This window comes from Pygoscelis adeliae, unplaced genomic scaffold (genome assembly GCF_000699105.1).
Source record: "Pygoscelis adeliae isolate BGI_AS28 unplaced genomic scaffold, ASM69910v1 Scaffold286, whole genome shotgun sequence".
In the NCBI taxonomy this organism is placed as follows: domain Eukaryota; kingdom Metazoa; phylum Chordata; class Aves; order Sphenisciformes; family Spheniscidae; genus Pygoscelis; species Pygoscelis adeliae.
The window spans coordinates 6229696-6248692 of record NW_008825076.1 but is presented as its reverse complement, the minus strand read 5'-3'; positions in this window follow the sequence as shown (position 1 = coordinate 6248692).

Below are 18997 nucleotides of genomic sequence, written 5' to 3'. Positions count from 1 at the left end.
GCGCCCCCTCCCCGGTGCCTCACAGCCCCTTCTGTAACAGGACCCGAACCGCCGCCAGTCCCGGAAAAGTTTCAGGGCTGTTAAAAGCACCGTTAAGTTTGTGTTTACTGCAGCGCGGTGGGTGCATCGCGAGCGAGTGTTTTTGTTTTAAACCCGCGTTGGGCCACATGATGTCTTTGGCGTCTCGTTATTTACCACGCATCGGAGCGGGCTACTGCTTACAGCCTTTTGGAAGAAGAAGGGAAAAAACCCCAAACAAACCACCAGCCTTTCTTTGTGTGCATGCGTGGAAGTGGCAAAGAAAGAAAGAAATTCACGTTACCTGCAGTCGACGTAATTGTAAGTCCAAAGAGGAACAATAAACCCAGCTCCATTAAACCCAAATTGCACGCTTGTTGACTGCAGGCTAAAGGTGAACTGCAGGGGCGACTGAACCGTTCCAGGAGGAATCACTTCAGGTTGGAGGCAGGGAAAGTCCTGGGGCTGGCGGCACACGCTGCTCCCGGAGTTAGTTCCCACGCGGAGGTGTGATGAGTGGTTCTCCCTTGCAGTTATTTTCCTCCAGTGCGGACTTAGTCCTGAAGGGGAGAGTGTTGTCAAAAGAAGGGAAGATCCATCGCTTGGCTTTTCCCACACACACCTCCCACCCCACCCCCAAATCTGATCAGAAACCGGAGCTGCTGCTTTCCAGCTGCAGACGCCTCCCCCCCGCACCCGCCTGCCTGCCTGCCTGCCTTCCCCGCCCCCGGCCGCCCCCCGCTTCCCACCCCGCGCAGGTACGGGGCAGGGATAAAGCGGCACATCCTCCCCGGGAGCGGCAGGCGCAGCCCTTTTGTTACTGCTAAGGCTGATCTTGGTTCATCGCTTCTCAACGGTCTGATCCTGTTGGTCTATGGGTAATGCCGGGAGGAGAGGGGGTTGCTTGTGCGGTGGAAACGCCAAGTTTTTGACTCAAATCTGGGCTACGGATTTGGGAATTGTTTGGGGCTTTTTTTCCCCAGGACTCTGCCAGTTATTTCCATGTGAAATTAAGTCACCGATTTATTAATACCCTCTTCTTCCCCAATTAATTATGGACACCTCTTTGCGGACAAACCTACCTAGAGTGCAAAATTTAAGGTAAAAGGGGATTTCACATGGTGTGAAATACCTGACACTTGTGCCTAGAAAAACACTCCTGCATGTGGCCCCATTTGCTATCATAATATCAGCTATTAAGTGATAATAGGTAAGGGTTTAAGGGTTAAGGGTATTGGCTATCTCTTTTCTTACAGTAGTGTGTGTAATACATCCTGTTATAGGAAACATATGTCGTAGACAGCACGTGGAGAAAGGCTAGCAAATTTAATCGTGGATATTTTAAACCAAAACATCATGTTTTATTTAAGAAGGTTTCAGTACTAACAGAAAGAGCTGCAGCCAAAATTGCTTTTATGTATCATGCCAATTTGACATATTCACTAAAATCTGTTTTGTGAGTAGAAAACTAGTTGCAGGACCACGGTTGCAGCAGGTTATGCTATCCGAAGGAGGAACGCTGTCCTCTACCGCATCACATTCTTCTCCAGCCCTGCCCCCGATTCCAGCTTCTGGTGCGGACTAGTCAGTAACACCACTTACAAAAAATCTCATTAAGATGTCATGTTTTGTCAGTTTGTCAAACCTTGCTTTTTGTCAGTTTCTAAAGATTGCGGGTTTTGTGGGAGAACTTTAGTTGACCGTATTCCCAGCTAATAACAAAAGCACGACGGCCATCAAAGACAGGGTAACAGCTAGAAAGTTCCTTTTTCTCAAGTTTTGCTGAGGCCACATCTCTCTGTGGAAATTTAAATTGCTATTTATTCTCACAGTTTGTGCAAACGACAAGACTTTGCAATATAGAATTGAAATGTCAGAAGCATTAATCATGCCCTATCTCCAAAACCTGGTTAGAAAAGACAAGATTTCAGTACATTTCTAAGGTTTGTACCTGCTGCAGTGGGTGCAGTTCCTGAGGACGTAGCCACAAGTAGTTTGCTCAGGTATTGACAACATTCAGGTACTGAAACAGAACTATGGAAGTACCTTGTTGATTTTAATTCTGCTAACTTTAAATAGTTTCACTGCGGTCACCGATGTTCTCACAACTAATACAGTGGGGGAAAAATAGATCCCATGTAACTTACTGAACTTAGCATAATATTCAAGTTCATGCTTGATCTAGGAAAGTAAGCGCTTACTTACCTTTAAGGATGAGTAACTGCAGTGACCCGAATGTTTATATAGTTTGCTTTGCCGGATTGTGGGTTTGTGTGTATTAAGGTCATGCTCTCCAAGCATCAGCAGAGTTACAGTTAGGCTTCACAGCTGTATAGCTGCTGCTGTTTTGAAAAATATCGTGCCAAAACATCTCTGAAAACAGAATGTTTCTGAAGTTATTTCCATTTCTTATAGAAGTAGAAAATTGCTTCAAATCAGGAAGTTCTAGATATTGTACTCTGATACTGTTGGATACAGGATTGATTCTGACAAATGTTTATGATGGCATTTTAACTTATCTGAAAGAGGAAAAAAATAGAGATTTATTGTGCAGTTACTGTTTAACAGAACTCTTCACTGCAGTGAGTAGGAAGTACTGGCTATGTGTGGCTGGTGTGATAAGTAACAATGACACGAGTCCAAATTCTGATTCATGAATTTCGTTTTCTGCATTGCAACTTTTTTTTTGATAATGATGTAAAATTATCATAGTAACAAAAAGTTTAAAATAAGTAATATATAATGGTATCATATGCATAGGTTTGTTACAGCCAAAAAAAGGTCACGTGTTGTGTTGTGAATTGATTTAACCACATTTTCCTAAAAAATATTGTTCTATTTTTTTAAATGATATTTTGAAGGCCTCTTCTACATTGCTCTACTTTTTCTTCCATGTGCTGTTTAATCTTTGAAAAGCCAGGGGAGGCCATATCAGCACTGATACCGAGTGCTGTGTAAACAAAAGAAGTAATAAAATATATTCTGAAATTAGCTATCAGGGTTCAGAAATTAAGAAGGGCAAGGGTTTGGTCAAATGACCTCATGTAAGCTCTAAAAGAAGATAAGACATAGACTCTACAGGAAGAAAGAGACTCTCATCAAAGGAATTAATACTTCTGGACATTGTGGGCCTGATTCTCATTTACATTGATTATCGCGTTATTTGTGCCACATATAACCTAATTGGACCCGAGACCTTTTTATTTAATAAATATAGCAGTCACGAAACAAGAATGCTGGTTAAGCAAATAGCAACAGATAGATATTAAAAATCCAGGGTCCATTTTGAGTTGGGGTAGTAATAAATGATGTCTGGATATCACTGTCTGTGATACTAACGTGATGCAAAATGGTTTTGTAAAACTATTTGAGGATTATATTTTCATTTGGTTAAAAAAAAAAGAGTAGCAGCTATTGAGGTAGGTGGCATAGACTGGAAGCCAAGAGAAGCCAAGAGGTCCAATCCCTATTATTTTACAGCTTTTCCTTTAAAATTGTTTTAACTTCGTAGGTTCCTTTTTCTGTTTCCATTTCAAGATCTTTAGGGTGGATGGGTACTTTGCAAAAACCTTGAGAGGTTTCCACAAAATTTGTGGAATTAATCCTTCTCTCGATACCTTCTAATCTTCCCACCTCCAACACACTCCTTCCTGCCCTCGTGCCGGAGCAGCTCGGCAGTGCAGTGAGAGCCAGCTATGCTCTCGCCGCACGGTGGGAATTCCCCTGTGCTAGGACACTTCCTCATTCCTAGGGCCACCCAAGCAGCTTAAGGAAGACAATCAGCAGATCTACCCTGTTGCCGGGTGTAAATATTGTATATTTGAGAACTTCTAATTGACTGAAGGGAGAATATATCTTAGAGATGAGGTCAAGGCTGAAGGAGTCCTGGAATGTGGAGCAGCTGAAACAGATGATGTTAAGAAAAGTAAGCTCAGATTCCAGATTTTATATTTGAAAACCATGGACTGCCATTTCAATTAGGAACATAATCTTGGTTTTGTTTAGTACTTCTCTGCCCCTTGTATCCCTGCTTTATAAATACACTCATGTGATTGTGAAGCAGAGACCCTAGCAGTAATTCCACAGCATTTAACCTTCATCACACAGGTGACTACACAAAATAGTTATGAGTTATAAAAACATTCCAGATGTGTTTAAATAAGGTTGGTTACCGAGAGAAACCACTTAAAAAGCTAACCTTCTAGGGTATATTTACACTAGTAATAAAGCCTGTATTTAAAAGGTACGGTAGGGTTTTGGCAGCAGTGGAGAATTTTTTGGCACTGAAATCTATTCTTACAGCTTCACAGCAGGCCAAGAGGAAAGCCTGATCAATACAGATTTGCTACTAAGTAAAGGCAACCAATCTATTTATTACATTTGTCAACCATTCATATCTCTCTCCCCACTCTCTTGCTTCCTTCTTAATCACAATGTTCTTTAGTGTTTTTGAAAGAGAAGATCATATTAAGCTGCAAACACTGTGTATTTAATAGCACACTGCATCACTCTCACAAAGCAAGCAACTTAATAGATGGTACCTGATGTTTGAAAAAATGTGCTGAAATCAGTAGGTTCTCGAGAAAACCTTATCTTCTGATTATTATTTGTTACTTTTTGCTTGGGTTCTATAGCCAGAAAGCTGAAGTTAATCTCGTCTCCCCTCCTGTTACAGACAGCCCTATTCAGAGCCCTTTGATGTCAGTGCAAAGAATCCCATTTTTAGTGGCCTTTGAACCAGATGTAGTAAAAGGGCAACTGAGCATTTTGTAGGGGTTGCAGTTGGGTAACTTGCTTAAAGGAGGAGAGTTCTGTTACCTGTTTCTGTTTTCCCATTCCTTTTATTATTTTTAATGTTTATATACCATTAAAAGTAATGTAGATACTTGGTAAACAGTGAAGAGGACAAATGCCTCTGCTCTGACCATATTACAATTTCTTTAGATAAAAGCAAAGTAAGGAAGGACCTGTATGGCTGTTTTTCAGCCTTCGTAGCAGTAGAGCAATAGCACACAAATTTAATGATTCCTGCTTGTTTCAGCTATTGTGAAATTTAGGAAGGAGTTTGCATAAGATAACGTATCCTGCTGTTGTAATATACTGGAGACAGGGCTCAGATCTCTGGATAAGGAATGCTGCAAAAATCCTAAGTGTTATTATCACTACCCACCACTCTCCCCAGGATCTGAACCTGACCTCACTTCCTGGATCCAAACAATCTCCGTCTTTGTGAAAATAACAGGATTTTACAGGAAGAGAATTTTCTATAATTATTACGTGAAACAGTTCTTTTCCTCTACATTTATTCAGGTTTGGGCATGTTACTGAACCAGGAGAATTCCCTATCAAAATATGATCAACCTGAACACTTCTTGTGTTTGTAAAGAATGGACGGAGAGCTGCCAGCAAATAAGAAGCTAGAGGCGGAAAACTGAGGTGGCTGTCTTGCCAAAAGAACTTAGCACATTTAAAAACTAATAAGGCAGAGACGCAGACCACTTGGGAGGGACAGCTTGTTTCTGGAGGTGCACTGGCAGGAGGAAGAAAACACAAGTGCCAAAGCAAATCAGTTTGGGCAGAAGCCAGTCTGGAGGGTGATGAAAAGAGGGAGGGAGTGGTGTGCACGTATAAGGATTTGGGTTCTGGCCTGGTTTTCCTTCCTCAGCGGCTTGGTAGGGAACTTGTGGTCCGTTGTTTGTAGTGTGAGTGACTGGGGAAGTCTGTAGACCTGGGAGGAAAGGGAGGTGTAAAGATAAACTGGAGGAAGGTTGCTAGAGACTAGGTATGTCCTGAAAACTATCGCTGGCCCTCAGGCTGTTATACGAAAAGTGAAATTCATGTGCTTCTCTGACAGCACTTCCTTGAGAGCTCCCCTTCTTGGAGGGCGCTGAGCTGAAGCCTGCCTGGATGCGTTTCAAGAGGGCATTTTTTGCATTTGTTGGAAAGCCAAAGGACCAGAAACCCTGAATCAACTGTCCTGTCTGGAAGCAGAATCTGCAGGGAGGGATACACCGGGCTACTGGAGAGGTGAGTGTCTGCCACTGCCATTGCTGTGCTCCTGGGAGCTGGATGGAGCAACAACATGAAGTGTACTGGGGCACTGCAATGACGCAGCTTTTTACAGCTCCCTTTGCCCAGAGATGTAGCAGCTTGGGTGGAATAAAAGCCTAAAGCTTGTGTTGCAAACCGTGTGGTTTGTAGCCCTTCTGGCTGCGAAGGGAGCTTTACAACATCTGCTGGATTTTAATTAAGAGCATGGATTTTGCAGAAATGGTTGGCGTCTTTGTGTGGTGACAATTCCTGTTCACCTAGTTAAGCAGTTTTGGGGCTTTTTTCTTGGTGTGGCTTCATGATGTGACATGCAGGTGATTGCAGAAGTTTAAAAAACGCTGTGTTGGACCACCGATATGCAGGAACATCTTTTTACAAATCTGTAGATGAGATGGGTGTCTTCTAACAGCCAATCTTGTTACATAATAAGGGCAGTCTGGAACAAAGCTTAATAAAATGTGCAGTAGCAAAAAATGTGCACATCAATAACAAAAACCTAATTCATTTTATATGATGTGCCCAGGTGGACAAGACTGTTAATGTACATGCAGCAATCAGTATACTGTGTGATAATAATTTATTCACCTATATGAAAACCAAACAGGCTGGTCATAACTACCTTTATTCTGTGGCAAATCTCTTTGAATTTGTACTTCACATTAGTAAGACATTAATGTTTCTGGTGCTGCCTTGTAGGATAGTATAAATAAAAGTTCTGCTGCAGTTACCAGCTACTAATGAAGTTCGTGTCTTCTTGTTGCAACTTCTTGGTAAATCCAATTTTAAAGACAAGTACAATCTGACCGTTTCTTTTTTTTGGAAGATCCACAGCTGAGACTCATCAGTCTAGCAACAACCTTGACACCATGTTTGAATATATAACCTTTCCTCTCCCCAAGTAACTTATCTCTCACTAAGAAAAGACTTTCAGAGAGAAATAAACAAGTGTCTGCCTGTATGAACTGGTAAAGGGAAAATAAAATGAAAAATGAACCCGTATTATTTAAACAGTGTGACATGACAAACTGCAAGTGCTGCTCACACCTAGCCCTCTGAGAGCAGCTTTCTTTGTTGATAAGCTTTGATTGAACCTGAACGTTTAGTTACTGAACCTAGCTTTGTGAATACATTACATTTTGCAATGGCATGATGTTATAATCCTCCAGATTTTCAGCAGACCATTTGTTGGTATGAAATCACACAAATGTCTGAACACAAAGACAAGGCCAAGTTGGGCACCAATGTGAGTGATGTGACTCTCAGTCCTCTGGGAGCATTCAGGTTTGGTGCAGAGGCTGAGTAGGTTAAATCATTCTAGTACCTAGAAAGACTGTGTTTATGGGGATCAGGGGGCTGTAGCATGAAATCTGGGGTAACAACTGCGGACCATCTGTGCAGGTTGCGTGGCCTAGGGCTGGTGCAGGTTTAACTAAATGAGGTTAAGGAAGCCTATGCATTACCAAAGCGTATGCGCTATGCTCTAACCCTTTCTGCAGTGCATATTTTTGTGCATTCTAAAAATCCATTTAGGTGTGCGTTACAGGCCTAGCACATCTTATGGCAAAGAGATAATTGCCATTCAGATCCAGATTATCAGGTCGTTTTCAGCCTGAAATGCTGTTGGTAAATAACAGATGGCACAGATATCCAAGGTAGTCATAGTTATGAAATTCGTGTCTGTGGCTATGTTGTGTTTAGTCTGATTTGTTGGAAGAACAAGAGTTGGCAGCATCCTTCTTGATGGTTCAAAAGGAATAGCTCTTTCCAGAAGAGGCAGAATTCTGCAAGATAAACATACAGAGTTACAAGACGAACATAAGCCTAATGTAACATGGGAATTCTTAATCTATTTAGCTGTTCTCGTTGACATAATTCAGTTTAATAACATAATCCTGGGAATAACAGCAATGCAGTACTTTAGACATGGCACGAGTTCAGTACCTTTTGTACACTTAAGTACCTACACTATCTTCTCTGTTGTTGAAACATCAGGAGAGGAAGAGAGGTAGAGGAAGAGTAAGTGCACCATACAACCTGCATGTAAGTTTTGCATGCAACTGATGTAGCTTTTCCCTTTCTCACGTTTTCCACAACTGCATTTCATCCTACCTTATCAGGGCTGGTAAAGCAAGTGCTAGTAAATCGGATTATAAGAGAACAGTGAGTGCCAAAAGAATGTTCTCCCTTAGCTGCTAGGGAAGAATACTGGGGCATTAACCAAAATAGGACAGGGAAGGTAGCAGTGTTTTGTGGGAAAATAGGAAAGATAATGGGGAAAAACAATAGGCAAAGGAAGAGGAAAAGAGAAAGTCAATTAACTCGCTCTTCACAGAAGTATCTTTTCTATACAAAGACAACAAAAGGAAAAAGGAGGAGGCATAAACAAAAAGTGGGAAAAAACCCAACAGGAGACTTAATGGGAGAAGTAGAGAAAAGGAATAAAGAAACAGGGTAGAGGAAGAAAATGAGATGCTAATCTCTTTCCAAGGGTCAAGTATATCCCTCTAACAGTCTGCAAGGCTAGGATTTTACTTCTGCTTTTTGCCTCTGAGTGCTTCTTTAAAGCAAATATCTAACCAGGCACCAGGCTGTTTAGATTAGTTGATTGTCATTTGAGCTTCCTAGGTATTATGCTATTTCCCTGGCAAAAATTCTTCAGCTGCAAACATTTTCAGGCCATGGTCGTGTTGTTAAGGGCATGGAGAAAAGAGACAATCTGAGATAATTTCTCAGTACAGTGTTACTTTTCATATATTTTAGAAGATACATTGTGGTAAGCGTTGAAAAGAATATCGAGGCAAACTAGAACAAAAGGCAAGTTCAAAAAGTTATTTTATTGATTGAAGGACTTGATGAGGGAGGGAATGAAGAAGGACTGGAATTTGTATAACCCTGTTAACAGTCTGGCTGCATTCCTTTGTCAGTATTTTTATTGACTTTCACTTCCAAAGAAACAATGATGCTTCAAGCTGTTCTCTGAAGTCTGGATATACCTTGCTGAACTAATGAGACAGAATGCATCACAGCTGTTAGCAAGGGTTGCATGTGTGTACACACATTTGTACTAGGAGAAGAAAAGAGTTGTGATCATGCTTTTCTCACTCTGAAGTGCAATTGTTTACATGCCTTTTGAGTTTTGAATAACAGTGCTTCACACGTTAGAAGGGCCATAATGAAATTTATTATCCCTGGCTCTGAAATAATTTATTGTTGTTTTGACATTTTTCTCTTTTACTGTTTTATCTTTTCTCAGACTAGGAATAGAGAACTAGGAGTCAGAGTTTCTGCTTTTGATATTTGCAATTTTGCAAGCAAAGATTGACCTAAAGCCTATACCAGCTAAAGTTAGACTCCTGGTGACTATCTGTCGTAATGATATATGTATAGCTGAAGAGGACGCAGGGCTCATATTCATTTTGTGATGAATCAGAATCCAGGGGCAAGGATTTTGTATGTCCATCATTGTCATAATAGTGATGGGCAGAAATTCACTGTCTTACTATAAGGTAGCTGCAAAAAGGATGATGAGGATTATTATAGGCTCCAGTTAAATAGTATAAAATATGAATTGAGTAACGACTGTCAGTCTTTCACTGAATCTAATAGGTGTCTGATCAGACACAGATTCATTCAGATAGCTTTATTTGCTTTTAGTTACTCAGTGGAAAGATGCATGAGTTATTAACAAATTGTAACTAACTATTGCTTTAATGTATTTGCTTCAAATAGTTTATATTTTGGGTTCTGAAAATGCACCGGGACCTCAAAATTTGCAGAATATAATAAAAATGCTAAAAAGGGTTGGCATCGAGAATAAGGAGGTGCGAGCAAGTAAAGATAGTTATACTGCTGGAAACTGGCCACCCAAGAAGATCTGGCAGAGAAAGTAAAGTATTAATAGCATTATTAATCTGCTGAGTTTCACTGCCAGTAAAGTAAGTAGGAAAAGCAAGATCAAGGAGGAGAAGTTATGAGGCAGCAACACAAATAATGTAACAATTTTACAGTTGTCAGAGGTATTATGTTTGTGGTTCCTGTTAGCAAACTGTGAGTATACACAGGGACAGCAGCTATGCCAAACGTCCAGATATTGCAGTTCGCAGTGGGATAAAGGGCATAACACTGTTTAAACTCGGTATGCTTCTCATATGTAGTAAAGCCCCCATGATTATTTATTACAACAATCAGAAGCCATTTTTCATGGGTTTGGGGGGGAGGGGTTTGAATGCTGAGTTAATTGAATGCATTTCTTCTGCTCTTACTCTGCAGAGTTCTGGTACCATGGCACTGTGCCATTGTTCCTTCTTGTGTATTTTTCCAAAAATTAGAAGTTGTTTTCCTGATATTCTAGATAGATTTTTTTTTTTTCCAGACAAACAGTTCCTGTAATTTCAGTGTCTCAACCTATTGAGACTGTAATTTATTAAAAGTTTGGGTCGCAGTTCAAATTGTTTCTAAAAACCTACTTCCTTCCAATCCAGCACCACTCAAGGCAACGCCACATCAGGCATTGGAAATCTCCATTGCACTTCCTGCATGCATCCACATCAACGCTTTGGCAGAAACATGTTAAGCTGTAATTAAGGGGTATGTTTTATTTCTAATGCATAAAGAATATTCTGCTCTAAGTAAGTCTGTGGTTTTCTATTAAGGATCAGATTTAGTTGCCCGTTTTCAGTGAACATTTTTCTTTTATTCACTATTCTATTTTGTTTCTCTTGCCTTCCTGACACTCACCGTGACTTCACAGCTAAATAATGATCAGTATAAATTTTTCAGTATATGCTTTTCAGAGTTAAAGAGCAGACTGTAAGAGCATTCAGCTACACAGGCCTCCCTGAAAATGACATGAAGCTATATTATTTTATTTTATTTTAATGTTTGGTTTGTAGCATCAACTTAAAGGGCCAAAACAGAAGAACGATATGTTTGCTAGATACACTGCATGTACATAACAAGCAGTTCCTACTTCCTCCATTCTAATTGTTCCTGGTCAAGACAGTAGGTTTGCACAGTTGGAAAACTGAAGGCAGTGGTAGGTCAGATGATTTAGAAAAGATTGACTAAAAAAGGAAAATATTGTGAAACACCTTTGCCTGACATCAGATAGAATAAATGACAGTAACTTTTTTTAATACAGAACATGTTCAGTATGAGCAGTCTCTAGCAGCCCCTCTTTATTACACGAAGCGTAATGAAGCCAAGCGCAATTAAATCCAGAAACTGATCTATCCGTTAGAAAATATAGTCTTTTCAGCACATGGCCCAGGCTATTCCACATTATGTGGTCTAGGAGAGGAGGGAGAAAAATCCTAACACATTGGTGATTTCAGATCCTACTATAGATACATTATGGCCCCTATAGATGGGTTAAGAAAGGATGCAGTTTCCAGGCAAAAGGCCCAAGTAAATACAATACCTGGGACAATAACTTCAACCCAGAAGACTGTAACAAAAAATCATATCTGTGGAGAAAAAAACATATTTTTAAATAAGCAGATGAGACCTATCAACAAAGTCACATGCAGCTAGAATTTCCCAGAAATATGAAAAGCAGAATAGGAAAAATTTGTTTGGAAAAAGAGAATAAAAACAGATCAGCAAATTGAAACTTAATAAATTAGCTGTCAGAGAACCAGCATTCACTTTTTGATTCCTCAGAAGCAGAGGAGGACACAGTGCTTTCCTCTGTTGCTTCAACTTCTTTCCTCTTAGTTAAAATCTGTTTAGTTTGAAAATTCACATCTGTTTTATACAAACTGCATGAGTATTTTAAACTTCAGCTATAAATGCTGTTAAGACATCATTTACTGCTCACAGTATGGTTTATAATTGGGATCACGTACTCCCTTCTTGAATTGGGAACTGAAGCCAGGATTCCCTATCTCGATAATTATCTCAGAAATCAGTGACAAACTGAGTCTCATCATCTGTGAGCTGGGCTCTGTCAAGGGTGACAGACTGCTGGTCGCTACCAGTTACTACATTAGCTCAGAAGGAAGAGGAATGTGCTGGGAATCCAAAAGTACCAGCCTCTAGGGAGAGGGGGGGCTTTGGCATAACCGATTTTTTTTTTTTAACTTGTCTGTTTGTAAGTAATTTGTTTGTTTTCAGAATCTTCCTTACTTCCCTTTCCCCAAACTAAGTTAAACCCAAGCAAGCATCCTGTTTAAAAGTAAATAAATAAACAAAAAATCTGGTTATGTAATCAAATCTCAAGTATGTTGCTTATGCAAGTGATCTGAACTAAGTCAACATGAAAAATCCAGAGTTCTGGTATTTTATCCCCTTAAGATCTAGGGTTTGGTTTTAAAAAGATTTTTTTTGTTGTTTTTTGGTTTAGGCATCTCTGAAAAACAGTTGCTTTACAGATACAGTGCCTTTTGAGGTTTATTTTCTAACCTTCCTCCAATACTGCAGTCTCCTCCTGTCTTTGGGGTGTGTATCTAGCCATTTGCTTTTTTTCTCTTTCTTTCTGTTTCTCAGGATTACTCATGATCTCTTGGGTCTATACAGCATGTTCAGGTTGCTTTACCATTCAGAAACTGAAGATACAGCAATATAGGAAGCTGAACTAAACCTTTTAGGTTTAATTCTGAGAGAAATTTTCCACTATGATTTAGGAAGTCACCATCTCTTTCTGGTAGTATCTTACAAGCCGGGCAAGTGGTGCTCTTCAGGCCTGTCTATTTAGGTTATAAGCCATTTGAGGCAAATTCTCCTGGTCTTTTGTGTGAATAATGCCTCGGTGTTTGCATTTTGACGCTAAGTACAACTGAAATATAGAATATGTAATGGTAAGTCCCTCTAGTAAGCTCCAGCTCTGATTCATAACTACCACTGAAGATACGCTGATTATTCCCTGTCTTAAAGAACTGTATCTTAAGTAAGCCAAAAAGTTGAAAAAAGCTGCATCTTGCATAAGCTTTAGTATTCTGTTTCAGTGATGTTTTGAAAGCTGAATCTTTTGCTTGGGATGGATGTTTGGAGTTAAAATTCGGTGGTCTTGCAGAATAAAAGCTTTGTATTTGGGGCATTTGAAATGTGCGGTTGGTTTTATTTTCCTCTTAGATTTTGTATGCTGGCTGTATTTACATTTTATGCCCAGATGGTTTTCTTTAACGTCTTAGTACAACGTACATGTAACATCTTGCACCAGCGTTGTTTTCTTGATTTATGCCTCTGTGTTTGAATAGTTTGAAAACTTTGTTAGGGCACCTAATGGGGAAACTGCTTTTTTAACACTGTGGATGGCTGTTCTCTGTCAACAGAAAACTGGAAACTTGTGGTTTGTGTGTGAATTGTGGGACAGTATAGTCATGGCATGCTGTGGGGTTTTTTTATTTTATCCTTTAAAGAAGCTTAAAACCTTTATCCCCGATTGAGAGAGTGTTTTTTCTTAGCACATTAATAGCTCTGGAATTAGGGATTAAGTAATTAATTTATATTTTTCATACGGGATCATATTCTTCCCATGGAATAAAATGCCATAGATGATGCTAAAGCCTGTATGACTAAGATAAAGATGAAACTTATGAGCTGATACATGTGACATGAACTATTCATGGAAGGAAAATCCAGTGTTAGGTAGAACTAGAAATGCTCATTGAGTAGATAAAAAGCCTGAAAATACCACTGGCTATAACCACTCTGTACACAGCATTATCTGAAAGAAGAGGTTGTACAGTAAAGACATATTTATAGAAACTTTTAAAATTACCCTGCAACCTGATGTGCAAGTCAGATGTCCTGCATTGTAGCAGATAATTTTGTTCTGTGAGTAAAAGTACCTGCTTTGCAATGGTAGCCTAAAAATGTAGGATGTCTAGAAATCCATAGCATGTTAAATTGAAATAGCAATTGAGGGTCTTCTCAAAACAAAATAACACAGGCGTCCTTCTTTCTACATCTGGGGAGGGCCTGAGGGCTTTTGAGATTACTTAAAAGATGAAGTATAATTGTGAATGAAATTATGCAGCTGGCACAAGGAATTGATTTCTTATCAATTTTGACTAGGCCAGCTATAAAGCGGTTTAGCTGCAATGACTAATAAGTATTTCTGTTCCACTGTTGAACAAAATGGGCTAGTAATATTCACAAACAATGGAGTTTACATTTTCTCTTGAAATGTGCTGTTGCCAGAGTTCCATTTCATCCCCTTTTAGGGGATAGAAGAGTAGAAAAGCATCTTATTTTTGTGTAATGTGAATGTAATAGAAATTAGGCAGTACATCAAATTTACTGTAAATGTGCCGCCTAAACGGGTGAAGCCTAAGTTACATTGGTAAAGTGAAGATATTAGCTAGTTACACCTTGCCAACACATTGAGATCTTTTCAGGGAGGCAGGACTTCTGTGCAATCCCAAAGCAATGAGATCTATTAAAGTAATTATTGGTTACACAGAAAAATACCTACTTCCTGTCTGAAAATCTTTCCATATAAGTTTGTTTGCATCCCATACCCCCTTCAGACAGTGCTTAGAGGAACATATTATGCTAAATTCGCTATGCTGGCAAAACGTAATTAGAAAACTTGAAAACAGCAGTTTTCACTAAATCATAATTTGCAAGTAATGTTCAATTTTGTAAGCCTGCACTCTACATTTAGACTCACTTTCATCTAAAACGTACTAGAACATACCAACTCTATAAACAACCTGAAGCATGATCAGATCTGTAGCTTTGAGTGGAAGAACATGTCTTATTTTCATTGCCTACAACATTCATGTTTGCCAGGGTCATACAATTCTGCAGACCATCACTGGTAAAGTATATATTTTTCTGAATTAACCTTATGACTTTGTTGATTTAGTGGAAGAATTTAAATCCTTTTAGTCTGATTAAGGACTATTAGGATTTCATTGCTTTTAGGACTTCTTTGTATTTCTGCTTTTTCGCAAAATAGCTAGTGTTCTCTCCCCCCAGAAAAAGGCTTGTAAGCTTAGGAACCCTTGGACCAATTTACTGCTTTCTAGGTTTTTTCTTTTTTGGAGTTGAGTGTTTTTAATGCAGACTTGTGCTCTGTTTTAAGTTGTGCTATTCTATGAAGCTCTCGTCTCCTAAATGATGTTAATTCTCCCTGCATTGCATAATTTTGATTTCTCACTTGGTGGAGGAAGGGAAAGTACCTGTGAATACATTTCAGTTCTGTAAGGCTCCTCTTAGGTGCCGCGTGCAAATGGCTGCTAATATATGCCACTCAGTTCTCTGGGAGACAGAGGAAGGTCTTATCTTGTTGGTCTGATATCGCTGGGGTGCTCTGAGTCTCTTCCTGACACTGCTTGTACTGCCACTGAGAGAGAGGCTTCACAAACCTACACTTTCCCATGTGTCTGGGCAATCATAGAATAGTTTGGGTTGGAAGGGACCTTTAAAGTTCAATGTTCTTCCTAATTCATGTTCATGGCTTTCCTTTATTTGCTGCTCATCTCACTCCCATGCCCATTTTTCAGGCTGTTATCTCTGTTGGTTTCAGCACCTGCTCATCAGCTAATCCCCTGAGCCTCTGCCATCTTTCATAGCAAGGGAAAGCACCAGAGGTCTCTTTGATGCTCATTGTATTTTTTCCACAATGACCCACAGCCTAGCCATTTCCCTCCTCACCCATTTGAATTTGGAAATAAAAAACCAACAAATGAATTAAAACTCGACCTGACTGGGTCCCCTTGCTGCTTTTTCTTCAATTCTCTCAAGTATGTTAACTTGGCGAGTGAAGATGGACGTGGTGAATTAGAGGTTTTGTGAGTAGACTGGAAACGTACTCAGGCCTGAAATGTTGCGTTGAAACCAGTCTTCAAGGATATGTTGGAAGTAGTCTAATGACACAGCTATTCATTAAGTGCTTTGAAATTCCTTTTATGACTTACGGAAGTTCCAGGGCTTCTCACAGGGCTTATTGGCTTAGATGCAGCTCCCCATAAGCACAACTAGACTCTGAATCGGTTTACTTCAAGCCAACTTGATATGTCTGTTCTGATCTTCCATGTTTCCAGTATTAACCAAAGTTAAGAGAGTTTGGACAGAGCCAGCTTAGTTCTTCCTGAACCCAAAAGGGTGTAGGAATGTCCATCCATCATGTAAATGGAGAGAACCAGCATGAAAATGGAGCCAAGGGAAGTCAGAACAATGGAATGAAGTGGAAAGACATGTGGTAGTGAGTGTCGTGGTTTAACCTCGGTCGGCAACTGAGCACCACCTAGCCGCTTGCTCACTCCCCTCCGCCCCTGCTGGGACGGGGGAGAGAATTGGAAGAGTAAAAGTGAGAAAACTCGTGGGTTGAGATAAAGGCAGTTTAATAATTGGAAAAAAAAATTTATATACAAAGCAAGGGATGCACAATGCAATTGCTCACCACCCGCTGACCGATGCCCAGCCAGTCCCTGAGCAGCGGCCCCCCCGGCCAGCTTTCCCCCAGTTTATGTACTGAGCATGACGTCCCATGGTATGGAATGTCCCTTTGGCCAGTTTGGGGCAGCTGTCCTGGCTGTGCCCCCTCCCAGCTTCTTGTGCACCTCCAGCCTTCTCAGTCGGTAGAGCGTGGGAAGCTGAAAAGCCCTTGACTAGTGTAAGCACTGCTCAGCAACAACTAAAACATCGGTGTGTTATCAACATTGTTCTCACCCTAAATCCAAAACACAGCACTGACCAGCTACGAGGATCTATCCCAGCTGAAACCGGGACAGTGAGAAAGCAACAAGTTCCTGAAAAGCCCTCCCAGAAGATGCAGTACTTGCTGTGAACAGACTAGTTGAGAAAAACTTGCTAAGTTTTATGTTTATTTTTAGTAATAAATGTTTTGGCTGTCTCCAGTGAAACTACTTTGTTAAAATATCAAATTGCAGATTTTAGAGTAGTAGAATGCATATAGTGAGACAAAAGAAGAGCAAGCTGTAAACATGTTCTGCCACTGGTGTACATATATTAAGAAGAATTTTTTTTTTTAAAGCAAAAGTCAGTCACTGGTTAAATAACTATTGCACGTAACTGCCTTTTTTGGCTTTCTTTTCAGAAGACGTTTGAAACAAGGCATGTAGCTTGCTACTGTGTTATCATTTATGTAGATTATGGGAAATAACTGAAAGATCCATTCATGGGTAATTTAAACATATTCTTTTTTTCAACAAAATTATCTGACACTTAAAAAGAGGGAATTCAACATCCAAGTTAACTGCCTGTTGGAACGCTAGCCCTGAGTCTTCCCAGAAGAATGCAGAATGAATTTAACTTTTCAGGGGGCAAAGATATTTAAAGCAATATAAGCTATGTAAAGAGCTTAGGGATAGTCAACTAAATAGTTTTCTGTTGACTCAAGCACTCTTTTTGTTATTGCCATGCAGCATGGGATCAAGGGTGGTGGAAATATGCATGTGAGGAAGCATGAAGAAATGGCTCGCTCTCTTTGTATATCTTAGTGGCCTTTTTAGACTTGGCCTTACTGCAACATAGTTACTGTTGCTACAGTCCAGTCTGGAAACTTTCCATCAGAAATGCTATTTTGAGTACTGACTTCTAAATGTTTCATATCTCATTGTTCTGAAATTTGTCACATCTAGAGCTTGGGAGGCAAATTAAATCCCATTTAATTTTAGATGGATTCTTTGCTATGCTAAAGACCAGATTTGTTTTTGTTACTTTTTTGGCTTAAGATTTGTATTGATTTCTGAAGCCAGAAACATTACAGGGTTGCAGAGGTGGGTAGTGTAGTCATCTGAATGACTCGGGTAACTTGGCATGAGATGTGAGCTTTGTGTGTAGACTAAGATGTATTTTTTTTAAAATGTTTGGTATTAATCTGACTTTGTTTCAGCTGAGCTGAATTAAAAGTCCAATGAACACAGTGCTTCTGGAATTCCTATTCATGCAACATGGATGCTCATTAACTTTAGCAAGACTTTTGACATGGTCTCCCACGGCACCCTTGTGTCCGGTTTGGGATGTTAGTGTAGGCAGGTGAAATACTAGGTGGATGCAAAAGATGGCTGGACTATTGGGCTCAGAGGGTACTGGTTAATAGTTGATTCTGTACCTGGAGTCCAGTTACCAGTGGAGTTCCTGAGAGTCTGTTCTTGGACCTGTCTGTGTAATATCCTATTTAATACCTTTATTGATGACCTGGAGGAGGAAATGGAATGTAGCTTCATTAAATTTGCATGACACCAAATTGGAGGGAGCAGTCAATACACGTGAAGGTAGCGTTGCTGTTTAGAATGACCTAGATAGCCTGGAGGAATGGCCCAACCAGAACCTCATGAAATTCAGCAAGGACAAATGCAAAGTCCTGCACCTGGGACAGATTGACCTCACTCAATGGATGACTGGCTGGGTAGCAGCTCTTCTGAACAGGATCAGGAGTTCTGGTGGGCTAAACATGAGCCAGCAGTATCCTGAGCTGTGTCAACAGGAACATAACCAGTAGATTGAGGGGCGTGATTATCCCCCTTTACTCAGCACTCATTAGACCCCATCCTGATTACTGTGTCCAGTTTTAGGCTCCCCAATACAAGAAAGATGGTAAACTTGAGCAAGTTTAGTGCAGGGCCACCAAGATGATCTGGAGGCTGGAGCGCGTGATCAGTGAGGTGAGGCTGAGACAATGCTTACCCTGGAGAAGAGAAGATGTCTTCAGGTTTGAATACCAGCATACCAGTATCTCTGAGGCAGTTACCAACGAGATGGAACCAGACTCTTCACTGAGCTGCATGTTGGGAAAATGAGACACAATAGTCATAAGTTGAAACAGGGGATCCCAGCTGCATATAAAAGGGGGCAAAAAGAATCATTCTGAGGATAATTATGCATTGTAACAAGTTTCTCAGAGAGATTCTTGAACCTCCATTCATAGAGGTTTTCAAAATCTGACTGGACAAAGCCCTTGGGTGCCTTCCAACCTGAATGATTCTATGAAATAACATCTAAGCAAATAAAAGTA